Genomic DNA, 16316 nt, shown 5'->3' with positions numbered 1-16316 from the left:
GTTGGTGATGCATTCATGGTAGCAGCGTTACAGCAGATCTACATGTAGGCAGGAAAAAAAAACAAGGAAGTGCAGGACAGAGTGCTGACCATGACTACAGCCTTTCTATATTCGTCGAGTCGTGCTCATGGTGAGCACTGTGTCCTCTCCCTCCTTGGTTTTCTTTTTCCCAGCGTGTACATCTGCTGTCATATATACTGCTACAAAGACGGCATGACAAAGATGTCACAATAGCAAAGGATAATCTGCAGGCTGCAATGAGAAAATTATGCGACGACTGCAGAGCGGATCGTCGTAGAAACACTCAAGTGAGAGGATCCGCACCGAATACAAGCTGAGATCTCGCTCGCTCACCTGCTAGCAAAATCGTTATCAAGAAAAAGTGTTTGCTGTGCCTGTCTTCATAGTGAAACTCAGAGCTACCATTACGAACTTAACAAAATTCGAAATATCTCAAATCTTTTCTCGGCGTGAAGACGATACTTCGTGGCCTGCGGCGACGCTTCTCAAACGTTTAGACTAATAAGGGCCAAGTTTACTATGCTCATATGTAGAAAGCTCATATGTAGAAAGCTCATATGCTCATATGTAGAAACGTTTCGCTGCGCTGAAAACAGGTCTGGCAGCCTCGCTTGTTTTTCAAGTACGACACGTGCTGTTAACTGCACGGGCGCGTTGTGGGTGATGCCAAGCGCATAAAACTACGTGTTTACGCCACCAGTATGACATATGTCAGGCCTGACGCCGAGCTTCAAATGATGCTTTCCGTGCCTGACACAGAAGTGGGAAGCGCACCAGGAAGGCTTGCACGCAACACGTGCAATGGAGGGGCTAAGGTCAGCGGCGTGTTTTTTTTTTTCATTTCCTGTTAGGCAGCACATGCACAACACACGGACGGACACGTGTGATTACTATTTTAATTTTTATACTTATTTCAAATTCTCTTTTTTGTGTGTGCCGCACTTGCGACCTTAGTGAAGCAGACTCCCTAATGTCCTTTCCCTGCCAGTTCCTGGTGCGAGCATGGAGCAGGCCGTTCCGGAGGAAGCTTCAATTCGGGGCTAATTGCGATTTCCTCGTTCAGATACGTTCGAAAGGAGGATGTGGTTTTATAAAACAACTGGCGGACGGATTTGAAAGAAACTTGATGCATTTCGGAAGAGAAAAGTAAGTTGTAGCATTTCTAGGCAGCAAAATTTTGATTTCTAATCTTGAATAATTTACGAGGATTGTCAAAATTTGTTAAGCTTGAAAAAACAGAAGCGCGATGTTTACGGATCCATAACGCTCCTGCAAACACAGATATCGCAGTTCTGTAAACTGTATCACTTAGAGCATCTCAAGCATACGCTGGCGAGTTTACAACTTACGTAAATTAATTAAAAGTTCAGGAGAGTTTCGCAAGCGTGCCCCTTACAACTTAGTGGTATAATTTAGAGCGGTCTATAGTGCATAAATTTTGTCCACCTTAGATCTATGATTAAGTACAGTTTACGGAACTGTTATGTCTGTTATTATTTGCACCGTTACATAGGTGTAAATTTGACGCTTGAGTTCTTTTGAATTCCGCAATTCTCATTTCAAGCGTTCGCAAGGTGAGAGAAGTTCTAAGAAGGTCCAGTTACGCTCTGAACGTGAACAATTGACAGAGATAGCGAAGTAGCAGTCAACTACACAAAGTAAGGTTCGTAGTCTTTTTCGGCTGTATAAATTGCAGTGAAGATTAACACCATGTACTAATTAAATTACCAATCATGGCCTCACGCGCGCACAAACGAACATAAACAGATCTCGGTCGATGACCGCGACCACTCGTCTTCACAACGCTGGCGCCATAAAGAGCCCAAATGAATGCTTCGTGTTGCTTCGCGCTTCAACGCGTCTCCAAAACTTCAGATTACGCGACCTTCAACACTAGGTGCGCGGGAAGACAACGCAGACGAAGCCGCTGGCCATCCCGGCTCGCCCCAACTTTTGCACCCGCCGCCGAATACATCCAAGATGGGGCAGGCGGGCCCCACCTGTCAGATGTAAATGAAAGCGTGGTCGCTCAACATTACGCGCACCATGTTTCCCTTTTACGACAGTAGTCGTGAGGGAACAGGTCCTTTATGCGATCTTGGTTTGTCCAACCTGTGCTGCCTCGGCGTGTGCTGTGCTGTGTGCAGGCTATGTTGCGGTCTCTGTGTAAGCTGAGCTACTTCTGTGGGAAACGTGAGAGAAGTAACCACGCCATGCCATTTATGTCTTGTGTGCCAGGGTGCCGCGTAAACTGCGCTAACGAGTCCATGGTAGCCGTGTGTTGCCCGAAGGAACGAAGACGCCGTAATATGGCTGCGGGCCAATACCGCGGAATAAATAGAATGTCACCAGCACTATACAAAGGTGGGTGAAGGTGCTTTAACAAATAACTCATTTACACGTAAAAAAAATCACCTATAGTGCCATTTATAAAAAAGAAGAAAAAGCATAATGCTGTTCGCGACCCACGCCCCCCTGAGCTTTCCTTAAAAGTGCTTCTCTCGGCAGTACCTCCTTAAAAAATGAAGAGGGGTGTTTCTTTTTTCTACATCTTTTTTTGGCCACTGCCTGACTTCAGCGTTCCAAAAGAGAACTGTGCATGGTTTCCTCGAGCGTTCAAAGCGGCATTACGGCTCGAAAAGCACAGATAGTTGTTTGGTTGCGTTTAGCCGAATCTATTTACGTTTCTTTTCTCGTATAAAAGTGAACGCTCGGCTTTCATTAGGTTGAATCAATGAAATAATTGTCAAAAACTGCTGTAGACGCCACTTTAGTCGTTTGTGTAGCCGTAACGTTAAATGCACTTCTTTACTTTCATATTTCCGTACAGAGTATTGTATATACCCAAAATAAGTGTCCCATCACTCGCTCCAATTGATATCGTGCTAAGTATTGCAAGTCACGTTCATTTGGAGAGAAAAACGTCGCGAGTGCGGCATATACGGTGATAAAACGCCACACTAATAATTCTATTATTTTCGCAGGTAAGCACGGAGGTACGATTTGATACGTCCTGCGAAGCTGCGGTTGCTACGGCAACGGGATTTTCGGCGATAAAGTTGCGCCACTCGGCAGATAGGACGTGCAGCGATGGTGCTTTACCTGCTCCATCGCGTTTCGATGCGGATCTGGGCAGTGCCGTCAGCTGAACGTCATTATATTACAACATTCTCTCAGTGAAACAATTGGAGGCCATCAATATAAAATTCACGGACCCTAAAGCGCCTCTAAATATCTGCGGCAACCAAGTGGCGAGCTTGCTTTCAGCTCTAGCGAGTGAGCTCATTTTACTACACTTCATGTCCGACAGTGCATGGAGGGCTGTGGTTCGTCGTCTCAGATAATTGTTTTTTTTTTTAACCGTTTTCTGCCACCTATAGCTTGTAGTAAAATTTATAGAGAACGCAAAAATACCTTTTATTGCGATATCAATTGTATTGACACGGCTGGCACATTTCCACCATCGCCGTTGGCGTCGCCGTGATGTCCATATAAAGCCCAAGGGCGATAAAATAGTCGCCGCTCGCCACATGCTCTTTATGCGAGTGAAAGCGTGCGAGGGTGAGCCGGTGATCGCGACTTAATCTCGCGCATGCAAGGTACGGAAGCGAGGAGGAAGCGCGCCGTGTTCAGTCGCGCGCAAGGCTCCAGGGATGGTCGATAGGTTGGTGCGCTCAACTCCGGGCTGCCGCGCCCACCCGCGTTCGCGTGGATGCGAGACGCAGCACGAAGGTCAATTCACTCGCTGCCGCACTTCCTCACTCCAATGTTTTGACAGCGAGTTTCCGCGGTCATCGAGTGAAATGAGTTCGTGTTTGCTTGGCGCACTTGACACCATGCTTGTCAATCTTGTTGGTAGGCCTATGCTTACAAGTTTCCGCGATCGATGAAAATACACTCTTTACTTCGTATTGCTGTCCACGAATTTGATATCCCAATCGATGCCTCGCCTTTCGGGCGAAACTGTGACTTTTTTTTTTATGTAGCCAGGTTTCAACAGATAATGTACTTGTGTTTAATTTATCGAAAAACGCTTTCTTGCATGGGCAAAGAGGCATACAGTACACTCGCTAAACTATGTCATCGCCTGGTAGACCGGAGGGTGCAGAGCGGTAAAGGGGAGACGGAAAGAGCATGGATATTAAATAATTGTACAGCCGTTTCCTCGATACTTGTGTACGGATATTCATGGGAAAACGGACCAAATGAAAATGCACTGGAAAATAAATTTCGTATACACATAAAACCCCGCAAAGAGAAGAGGTGCAGAATATCCGGATGACACGCCTAAACTGGGTGAAGCATTGGCTAGATTTACATGCAGGAATAATTGGAATATTGGATCTGAACTCTCACGGAAAAAATAAGAAGCGGCGTACTATCTGTCGCCAAAAAAAAATATGTACGGAAAGCTGCACTAAGCGAAGTCCGCCCGCACATATAGGCCTAAAGAAATTGTCTCGCCTCAAAGGTTCAAGTTTAGAAGACCACACAAATGTGTCAAATGTTCCATGAAAACTTTGAATATAAGTCCAGGCACAAGGCAGAATCTGCAGTACATATTGTATCTTTGTAGTGAGGAACAGATTACATGCCGGTGGCGGTTGCAAATAGAGAAATGCAATGTGGTACAAATGTATCAGCAAAACCCTGGGGTGCTGGTAATCCCTGTCGCCAGTATCGTGCCCTGACCTCATATGTGTCTATCTTAACGCAAGTGTAACTGGATGGCACACATATCAATTCAATACCAGCAAAATTACTTGGCCTAGAACGCCACAAAATAAACCAATGACATAAGCTCTTAGTTCGATTTATATGGGCCGCATAAGGCCATTCAGAATTGTTCAGTCAATGATAGCCCTTTGTGAATGCTAGGTCTGTCAGTGCAGGAATAGGCAAGATCATCTACGTAAGCCAATACAACAACTTAGTCACACAAGACGCTAAAACACTGATTGTTTCTACATTGACGCATCCTAATGCACAATGGCTCCTGATAAAGGGAAAATAGAAGTGGGACATCTGTAAAACACAGATGCCTCTTATTCACAAAAGTCCAATTCAAGATGGCGGCTTTTTAAAAAAGATGTTTTGACACTTCTTAAGGCACGTTGAACTGCGTTCGCGACGCCTTCTTTTTCCCGATCTCGACTTGTTAGCAAATTTCTCTGCTACAATTTTGGGAAAACTGTGCACAAACTATGGCTCTCTGACAAATGCTGAACCTGCGGTTTCCGCTAAAAGCAATTTTCTTGTTAAAACTGCGGGTGATTGGTTTGTTCACCAAAGAGGTTGGTGTCCACATTGATGTGCAGCCTCGCGTCTTGTAGACAGTGTGCTGCCGCAGCAGCTTACTACCCTATAGAAATCTACAGTGCAGGACGAGCCGTAATACAGTGCCTGCACCATTCATGGTTCTGTCGCCAAACAAGACATCGATGCTGCTATTTTCATGGGCGAGCCCGCCCGCGTCCCATGTCGGCTGCCAATGCCAGAGCTGCCGCTGGCGATCCGCATTCACAGGCAGAAGTGTGCCATTAGTTTGAAGGAACGTCTACATTTATTGTATTTGTGGACTTAATCTTAAGGGTACACCAGTGATTATGCGTATAGATGTTATTAGAAATAAGCTTAATGCAGCCACATGTTTCAAGCATTCCCGCTGACGTTGAGCGTCTAGCCAATCGGGCCGCTCGCCCGAGCGACCCCACTCTCCCACGCTACGTGGTGTGGGACGGGGCGGCTGAAAACGCAGGGGAGGGGGAGGGGGACCGGTATCGACGCACATTTTGGAAACCTTATAATAAGTTACACGCTTTGCGCGCAAAGCTAAAATGTGTTTCTTAATGATCAGCAGAACGTACCCTACCGACTCGGTACGTTTGTGCACAATCGTCAAAATTGTTTCGGGGTCCCTTTAACTTTGCTCGAGATCTCTGCAGTATGCGCTGCAGTACAGAGGTCGTTTCCCATTCACGATGGGCACGGGACCACTGCAGCGGCCTTCCATTGTGGTAATGTTAAAGGAGAAAGTTTCGGAAACGATTGCAAAATTATTGAGCGATGTAACTTGCGATGCAACGTATAGATGATTGTATAGATGGACTCCCACAGAACTGGATAAGCTGGCGCTTGTCGAGAGCTACATAATCCGCTAGAGAATGACTGTTACTTCTTCCATCAGTCGTTAGTACAGGTTTATGCGTCTCTCCTTTCATTATCGCTCTATCAATTGGCGCGCCGAATACGTGCGCGAAGCTGCCAAGCACGCACGTGATTGTCACAGATTAACGTAACCCTGCACGCATATCGGAAATGGCTTCGAAACGTGCGCAGTCTCGCTGCCGCAGACACTCGAAATAATGGAAGCGCTAACTTGTGAACGAAGTAGTACTTACAGCTTAAAGCCGATGCAGAAGGTGAACTGTGGGCAGGAAACCAGGCAGTCGAGATACATTTATGAGCGGTATCGCGACGTCTTTAAGCGATTCACCGCCGTGGTTTCGGAGAGAATACATTACGGGAACGCCTGATTTCAAGTTCATCGTTCCTCAGCGGCTAACGTTCGTCTCGATTGTTAAAGATCTGTATCCGGTACACGTGGACGCAGACAAGGAAGAAACAAGTACGGAGTCCTTGCATGTGAGCCGAGATATGGCCTTTATAGCAAAAGTAAGTCAAAGGCCTCGGCAGATGCGATAAACAGATAGTGATACGGCTCGTCGGAGGTCACCGGAAGCTGCAAAAGAACATGGTGCAACGTAGTCTAGGCTACAGACGACTTTCTTTGGCCGTGTCGGCAGGCGTAATCCTTAACGACAACTCTCGATATTTAGAAGCCACTGCAGTATGGCCTTGAGCTAGAGAAGGGTTGCGTTGCCTCAGTGTCGTAACATCTGTTACACTTTTTCCTATAGGCTCTTGAATAGAGAACAGCGTGTTTGGGTAAACTTATTTGCCGTAGTAAAGCCGATGAGTTCACCAGTCCATCATAGTCACGTTGCAGTCATTTAAAGGCACACTAAAGTGAAAAAGGATTTCTTCTGCATCAGTAAATTACCGTTCTACAACACCAAAAACGCCACTCTTACAACGATAAGACGTTTGGTTAGCCAGAAAAAGCGCAAGAACGAACTACGGGTGGCGACGCCTACTTAAGTTCCCGCACCTGGGGGCTGTGACGTCATGGATTTTGATGGCATCTTCTAGGGCCTACTAATTATATATAGCGGTACAGATTGACTACATTGTGTTCTAAAGGAACAGAATATTAAACATGGTAAGTTTCGGGAACCTTTATTCAGCCAACGCGGCCCAAATGCGAAAACATACCTTGGAATCCCTGACGTCACGCTGACGTACGGGCGCTGGGGTTTCGGCGAGGGAGCAAACTGGTAGTACAAGAGTTAACGTACACTTCCTTTGTTTCGGCAGTGCCAGTGAGAATTGTTAGAAGAAAATCTGATGAAACTGCTCTCGAACTCACGCAGCCAGTCCCTGCATTTATATTATTAGGACATCCTCAGCGTGCCACAGAATCGAACAAGAAAAGAGATGTCGCGAACTTTTACGAAGCGTTATTTTGACTAACTTGAAACAACATCTGAGCTGGCTCGAGGAACAATTAATGAACACCATCGACAACGCCTCTGAAGAAGCATTACCATTTTCTTGCGCACTCGTGCGCAGCACGGTAGACATGTTTTTACATCTGAATAGAAAAAAAAGGAGCAGCAGACTCCGCCCCAAGAACTGGATAAATTTCGCAATCAATTTGCAGTAACAAGCAATTTTAGTGCATCTCAGAAGCTAAATATTTGTACTGAGAGAGACAGAGAAACAAAAAGGGAAAGGTAGGGAGGTTAACAAAGGACGCGCCCAGTTTGCTCCCCTACACTTGGAGGCGAGGAAAGGGAAAGGATAGAGAAGAAGGAGCGAGAAGAAAAATAATGAAGTTCACGAAGCGCAAAGGAATGTTGGACGCTACACAACACAAGCGGGAAGTTAGACGCGCTATCTGAGGTAGCGTACGCGTGCCGACAAAGAGGAGGGCAATGCATTCTGGCAAGGCATGCATTTTTTTATATGCGAAACATTTACAACTCTTCGGACGAAATTTTTATGCGTATCGTCGTCGTATGACGGCACATCCAGAATTTCTTAAGCGATGAAGGCGGGCGCTACGCGAAGGACATGAACGCGCTTGTACCAAAATTTCTTGCGTGTACGGAATGCTTAGCGCCGTACCGATAGCGCGAAAGACCTCCGCCCAAGGATGGCGTTGACTATTTAGACGGCGTCCCCATGTCGCACGCGCCCTTAAGTGCCGCTCAAGGTCCACTCGTTTGTGCCTGTAGCACGGGGCAACGTCATTTCGCGCGCAATACGCCTTTCTCGCGGGTCGCGGAGGCCACGTTAGCGATATTCGCCATCTTTATTTATAAACGCCATCCACTGGGCGGCGTATCAAAGGCGCCCGCAGCGCACGTGGATCTAGACCCCCCCCCCCCACCCCCCCTCCTGAAATTGCGCGGTTGTCGACGGCCGACGAGGAAGTGTACTCGAAGCGGTAATTCGCGCGACTGTAATTAAATATCCTGGAAACCCCGAGAGAGTAGGCTGAGTCTGTTGTCATCAGCGTCGTGGTGACTGTCCTCAAGGAATTTCTGCCAGCGTCGACGACAGAGGAGAAGACATGCGGAAGGCATAAAAAAAGCAATTCACGCGAAATTCATGCTACGGTCCGTCCTATGTGCACGTGCCGTAGCGCTCGTAAACGAGTGACGTCATGACCTTTTCATGGCCAGTGAAAGAGAAGGAACATGCGAGGCCCTACGTAAACATAAAGTCGTGACTCACGATGCTTGCCGTAAACAGTTTGGCAGCGCCTGAATGAAAGGCAACTAGGACTATAGATGTCCCGCATTTTTTTTTCCTCCTTTTTGGTGTTGAGGGAGCTGATGGCGTCATAGTACGACTCGGCCGCTGGGCTATATCGCAAGTGCGAGCAGAAGCTAAAGCGGTGCGACTAAAACAAGGACGCACAGAGATACGCATACCACACAACAAGCGCTGTTGCTTGCGAAGATGTACTGTTCGAACTTAGTTCAAAGGACGAACCAACTAGCCCTCACCAAGATGTTACTGATGCCAGAAATCAAAGCCCTGACATTTCATGATCATTGAATAGCGTCGTCAGAGCCTATTAGAAGCCTTACATCTGGTTCAGCCTATAGCGTATAGTGGCAGGTATGTATGCAGAAAGCCCCAACTGTGAATTCTACAAAACAGAATTTATGTTTTAGCACCAGAGCAAAATACAGCGCACCTGTACAACTCGTCATAGAACAAATTGACCACTAATGAGGTCTTATAACACAAGGGCCACGGAAGGGCAAAGAGGGCGGACAAATTAGTAAATTTATTCGGCAGAAATGCTTCTCAAGGCAAGCGAGAATTATTTTGTCATGGTACGCAGAAGAAAAGTAGTCGCAGACAGCGGTGATTTGCAAGAGCTACACGATACGCAAGAAAATAACAAAAAATAGCAAAGTAATCTAGTTATTGAACTGAAGGGGCAGCCGACGAGAAATTACGTCAGTTATCAAAATGAGAAAGATTGCTCATACCGTTCGCATTTCCCAAGAGGAAAACAAACTGTTGAAGAGAGACCGGCGTTTTATTAATTAAGCAACTCTCTTTGTGGATACGTATATTACATGACGCGCGCACGAAAGGAGAAAACGAGGATACGTATACTGCAGTACACAACCAGCAGGACAAACAAATTAGCAAAAAAAAGGAGGGGCATACAAAATCCATCATGGCAAAAAAGTAAAAAAATGGCACTGCGAAAAAAAAGGAGCAAGAAAGGCCACCATACCAAACAAACTATATATATATATATATATATATATATATATGTACATATGTTACTGTGCACTCGATTACATAACTACTGCTAAACGGTCTTGATAAAGAACATGGTCTAGAGACGTGTTATGTTCTTAAACAGATACGTTGCTGTTTCTTTTCTTTTTCCTGTTTTTCCTTTTCTTTTTCTTTGTTTTTCATTAAAGAGAGAGAGTACTTTATTTAAAAGCAGATTGTTAGCCAGCGCAGACTTCTGTAGAAGTATACCCGCGTGCATAACACTCGCCAAGCGAGGCACAAAGAGGAGACGAATGCACCGGAAGAAAGAGGGCCGAAAAAGAAAGTGAAAAGGAAGGAGTATAAAAACAAACAAACAAAAAACAATAGCAGCATGGCTAGTAGTCCAGACTCCCCCTTGGATTTGTCTAATCTAATCTAATCCTTCTGCTCAACTTGGAAAGTGCGCCTACGAAAAGTTCTTTCGTATTATTACTTTCTTTTGCACGCAATGCGCTCGAAAAATGCCTGCACGTTCGCTTCGCATTCTTTGCTTTATAATTCATGTGTAGACTGCGCTTTCTTCTTGGTTGCGTGTCGCTCACGCTGATTTCTTGGGTAAAGCGCCAAACTACTCCCCTTTTCTCTGTCTGTTCCAGTGTAGGGGTGAAAGCGAATGCTTTGTTAGAGAGCACAGACCACCGACAAGCCACACTATTATTCATATTTATTTTGAGGGTTTGCAGAATAATTAGCAATTGGTTTTCAGAATGGCAGCTGGCAGCTCAGAAGTGCCCCATCGTCTACAAAAAAAAAAAAAAGAGAGAATTCTGACGTTTTTTATCAGGAACCAGGTGAAGTTCCCAATGCATCCTAAGAGGGGCGCCCGGGGGGTTACGTGCCAAAATCGCGATCTGATTATGGGGCGCACCGTAGAGGGGGTCTCCGGAAATTTGGACCACCTGGCGTTCATTAACGTGCACTTGAGTCTAAGTACACACTGGTCGCATTTCGCCTCCATCGAAATGAGGCCGCCGTGGCCGCTAATGCAGTTTAAAGGGTCACTAAAGGCAAATATGAAGTCAAGCTAAAGTGATAGATTGGTGCTCGAGAACGTCTAAAGCGTAAATATTATTGCGTAACAGAGCCTGAGTAGCCGAGACATTGATGTATATGTAGGACACGGTTAGAGACACTCACCCCGGAACATTTAAGTACTAGCCCGAGGACGAAGGCGCTCTTCATTAAAATTATGTCAGAAGTAGTCAAACACTCGTAATGAAAGGTAATTGAACCGCATTATAATACAAAGGAGGAAGCTACTTGTCCAGTTTTATATGCTTAAAAAAAAAAAAAGAAATCACTAACGTTGCCCTTTACAACGACAGGGGCCGTCGAAAGGTTTCGTTTTCTGCACTCTGCGCCGGCCGCGCTTTCGCGTTTCAGTAGTTTCGTTATCGTGTTTTGCTGCGCAAACTCACACAAACTGCAAGTGGCAGAGAATTCCTTAAACGGTCCACGCCACCTGGCCAAGAGCAGCTGCAGCGGCGAATCCAACGCCCCGTCTGGGCTCGGTTTCTCTACGGCCGCCCGTTCACATTTTCCCCCTCCCCCCCCCCCCCCAAAAAAAAAAAGCCCATAGCGCCATCTGTCGGGAGCCGGGAGTATGTAACGTCACCACTTCCCTCTCCGGGGTGGGCGATTTGATTGGTGTTAAAGGTGTGCGAGCCCTTCATACGTGACTTTCTTGTAAATAGCTAAGTCTTTTCTTGGCGCGAAACAAGCGCTGCGAGGTCTCCGGAACGATATTTCCACAGAACGCGTCGACTTAGTATTTGCCTTTGATGCCTCTTTAAAGCACATTACAGATTCCGCTGATGAATATAAGGGCGACAGCGTGACAGCATTACGACCAGTGGTTGTGTTATAGCCATCGGAACGGTGCCAAAGAAAGCTGGTTGAAGCACAGCAGCGCAGATGACAAGAAGGAGGAGGAAAGAGAAAAGTAGAAGGCAGGGAGGTTAACCAGAATAACGTCCGGTTGGCTACTCTACACCGGGGGAATGGGAAAGGGGAAAACAAAGATGAAAAGAAAAATACAATAAAAGCGCTAAAGCTGGGACAAGCCTAAATAAGGGCACAGATCTGCGAGATGGATTCTCAAGTACCATCATAATAAATTGCGGGCGGTAGACACAGCCGACGGATGTCCCCTTTGATTTTTATGTTTCGCAATAACGACGCAAAGCGCTCTTACCATATACAGCAATCATAATGTAATACTTTAGATAATTGGATGATTCTTTTGAAAGACTGATCACATACGCCGATAAAGAAACAAATGAAAACAATTGCTTGATATAGGTGTAACACTTTAAAAAGAAGAAAGATATAGGTACTGCATTTGTTTTTGTGTTTGTGTGAAGAGAACAGAAAAATGAAACTACTTCGTTTTTAGTGAAATAACATTTCTGTTTGTTACTTTTTTGTGCTTTCACTAAGGTAATGTCTTAAAGCAATTTTCCGTCCTTATGTAAAGAAAAAAAAGATATTGTTGTAAACATTACTCTTTATGGGACTACCGCTTTTAGGTAAGGCTCCCTAGAGAGTAAGAAAGGGTCGAACGCCACGCGGCAGTTGTAACAGATCACACAAATGAAAAGTAACCACCCTACAGGGAATACATAATAAAAAGAAATAGGTGGCGATTGAGATGCTCCCTAACGTGAAATGTGAGCGGAATTCTACACGTGTTTTCATTTCGTGATATATAGGTTGGCGCGGACAATCTGTCTCGTGCGGCCCGTTCCTAACGGAGCGAAGTGTGGCGCGACTGCCTTGCTAATCTGGAGATCGCGTTAACAAGTGCGGGGGACGCTGGTGCTGCTGTCTGGCACACCGCGTCGGGAGCTGGTTCAGAGCGTGTGTATACATGACAGGAGCGCGGAAGAGAAGAAAGGCGAGGCGAAACATTCCTTTGGATCTTTTCACCGCGTCGAATGTGCACAATACCCTCTGGAGCTCCCTGGGCGTCGCCACGTTAGCCTCTTGACAGCTGTTTTATCCCGGACCCACCGCAAAAAGCACTGCAGAGATTTCTGGAACGCCTTTTGTGTGTGTGTCTCCATGTGTGCGCGTTCCTTTTTCCTTTAATTTCCTTTTTTTTCAAATTTTTTTCGTTTTCCTCTCTATCATCTTTCCAACCCTTATCCCCCATCCCCAGTGTAGGGTAGCAAACCGGAGACTCATATCTGGTTAACCTCCCTGCCTTTCCTCTTTATTCTCTCTCTCTCTCTCTCTCAGCGCTTATCTTTCTGCCAACGTGCAAGCCCAGAGAGAAGGTAGATAGAATGGTAGAGAGGACGAGGGAGAGGCGACAGAGAATGGGTGGAACCAACGCAGTCGCGAAACGAGTGAATAACAGCCTTGCCACTCTTCCTCGCAGTTCTCATAAAAGCGCATAGCTTCTGACATCATAGCTTCTGACATAGCTTCTTTGTCATGATATAACACGTAAAAAAAACAGACCGTTTGTCCGAAGGGGATATGTCCTGAGGGCGGTGAAAAGGAATTGAGAGGCTTGTGTTGAGGAAATTATGAAGGCGCTATAGAAGGGATGTGGTTTGGCGATGGGAGGGGCCGGAATGAGGGCCGTGGGAGTGATAGAGGAATACTGTTCGTCTCTATCTGCACACTACGGCAAGCAGATCGCTAGCACATAATCGGCTAATATGATCGTCTGTGCGACCACTAAGTACCATCGGCCAGTAATGTTCCGAAAGAAAGTGGGAAGAAGCTGCTCTAGAGGAGTTGTCTAGTGCGATAAAGCGCTCCAAGGAAATGTGCCTTTCCGCGTGTTTTACCATCAGGACTCACAAGATGGGCGACTCCTTCCGAGAAATTGTCTCTGAAGTGGGCACTCAGCAGAAGTGCCTCTGGTTGTACCCCCTGCAAGATCTGAGGCAGCTGTCGATCAAAGACCCGTTCTTAATACGCAACTCCACAGAGGTATAGTCCAATTCCTGAAGGAATCCAGCATCAAAAGAACACAGGCTTTCTCGATGGACATCAAGGATTTATTTTATTCCCTACCTCAAGTTGACCTCTTCGCCGTTGTGCAAGAAGGCATTGAGGTGATAGGCGAGGTCTGGTTCCAGAAGGCAGTGGGCACCAACGTCATCAATTTCCTGGATCTGCGGCAGGTCTACCTAATATCTACGGTTGTCTTGCATAATTAAGAGTTCTATGTGTAGAAAAGTGGGACATTTATTGGCTCCCGAATTGCACCCATAATGAGTGATTTATTCTTGACGCACTACGACAGTCTCCTCCGGGATCACCTCAGCACAGCAGGTCCTGTGAAAGTGTTTCGTTACGTTGACGATATTTTGCTCATCCTTTCTGCCCACCCAAATGAAGCGACATCTCTGTTCAACTATGTTTTCGAAAAACTCAAGAGCATTTTTCGAGGGTTGACGTTCACAAGGGAATTGCCTGAAAAAGGCCAAATCCGTTCCTCGCCTTTGCACTGCACCTCCAGGAGAACCGCACATGTCGAATGTATTCCCCACGTTCCAATAAACACCTTCTTCCCGACACTTCCAAACATTCAAAAGTGTTGAAGTGCTCAATAGCCCTAGGGGCTCTCAGAAATGGTGTGGTTCGCTCTTGCCTCCACTTCATGTACAGCAGCTTCGCCAACCATGTCCTTCGGCTTAAGGCAAGTGGCTATCCAGCACAACTGCTGTCATCCTTCTCGGAAGTCTTGCTGTAAGAGGTTCGTTCCCCCATGAAACCGCGCGAAGTGGTACAGGACATAAGCAAGACTGTCGCGATCCGGTATGTACATTTAGTGTCCCACCGCATCAAGAAAGCCGTGGGCCGGGCCGGTGTTAAGCTGCTGATTACAGCACTGAAAGAGCTGGGAATATTGTGCAAGAAGGTAACGACAGCCAGCAAACGGCTGGTCTATGTAGTAAGCGAAATACCGCTAAGCCCGTAGATTGCGAAACTAATGTAGTTTATGCCGTTCCCAACTCCTGAGGCTGCACTTACATGGGGCAAACAGGATGCTGCCTTAATGAACGCTCCCGTGAGCATGCGCATTGTGTCAAGATTAAGGCTGGTAGTAATCTAGCGGTTCATTGTGCAAAGTGGGGCTGCTCACACGTGTGCTGTGGAGGTACAGCGATCAGATGGCCAGGGAAATCTTTGAGGCCTTTTCAATTTGTGAGTTAGGAGCCACTTGCGTAAGCGTCCCTTCTATAGCTCTTTGCGATAAGTAGCTTAAGAGGAAGCTTTAGCTCCGGTGCTCCTATATAAATACATGTAAAAGGAGAATTCGTTTTTCTCGGCAACCACAGCACCAAATTTGACGAGATTTTGTTGCACTTAAACGAAAAACTTATAATCTAGTGACTGTTTGTTTCGAATTTTCGATTTACGTCGTCAATTTCTCATTGAATATTGGCAAAAATTGCAAAATTTCAAAATCGAAACTATGAAGTTTACAACTCTGTAACTCAGCAATAAAAAATGATAGCAGAATTATTTTAATTGCATCTAATAGTACATACAAAGGGGCCAAAATTTATATGTTACACATGAATCTACAAAAAATTTGTAATATGGAAATACAGCTTTTGGAGAACCCTTGTACACAACGTGACAAATTCACGGAAGATATAACTTGGCGCATAGAATTTGTCCGCTTTGAATGATCTAATGGATACCGTTTATAGAGCCGCGATATCTATTCTTGATGCAAAGCTATTAATTTGTAAACTTCGTGCTTCTATTATTTTCGCACTTTCGAATTTTTGAAAATTCATTTAGCGAAATTGAGTCCCTAAATAGAAATTCCGCTTCGAACAGTCACTAGAATTTGAGTTTCTCTCTCAAATGCAACAAATTTCATCAGAATTGTTCCAGGGGTTATCTAAGAAAAGCGTTTTTGCGTTTTACATGTATTTAAATTGGCCGCGTCGGAGTTGGCCCCGAGGTAAAGCTTCCTTAGAACTTCCTTAGAAGTTAGGCTCGATTGTGTCCATGTAGTGTATTTTACAATTGTATAGTTTTACATTTGTGACGCATGTGCAGCAAGAGTTGATAGACGACGACTCATCTTCCCTTTCTTCCTTTCACTCTTTCAGCCAGTTGCGAATATTATGCATTTGTGCAGGCTTCAATAAAGACGTTGTTGGCAGTCAGCGCTAGTCCTGTGCTCTTCCTTTTTCGTCCATTTTTTTTTTGGCTCTGTTTAAGATGAATGACGCTATGAATGCAATTCTTATTCATAAGATAACCTTCCTAAGCCCGGAAGCGCGAGAGAGAGAATGGGGAGGTCTTCATTAGAAGGCAGAGATTTTTGCGGCATGCATACAACCACAGACATGCTACTGTGCAAATTAAGGCTGAAGGGG

This window comes from Dermacentor andersoni, chromosome 7, assembly GCF_023375885.2.
Source record: "Dermacentor andersoni chromosome 7, qqDerAnde1_hic_scaffold, whole genome shotgun sequence".
Lineage (NCBI taxonomy): Eukaryota > Metazoa > Arthropoda > Arachnida > Ixodida > Ixodidae > Dermacentor > Dermacentor andersoni.
Note: the sequence above shows the minus strand (reverse complement) of the source record.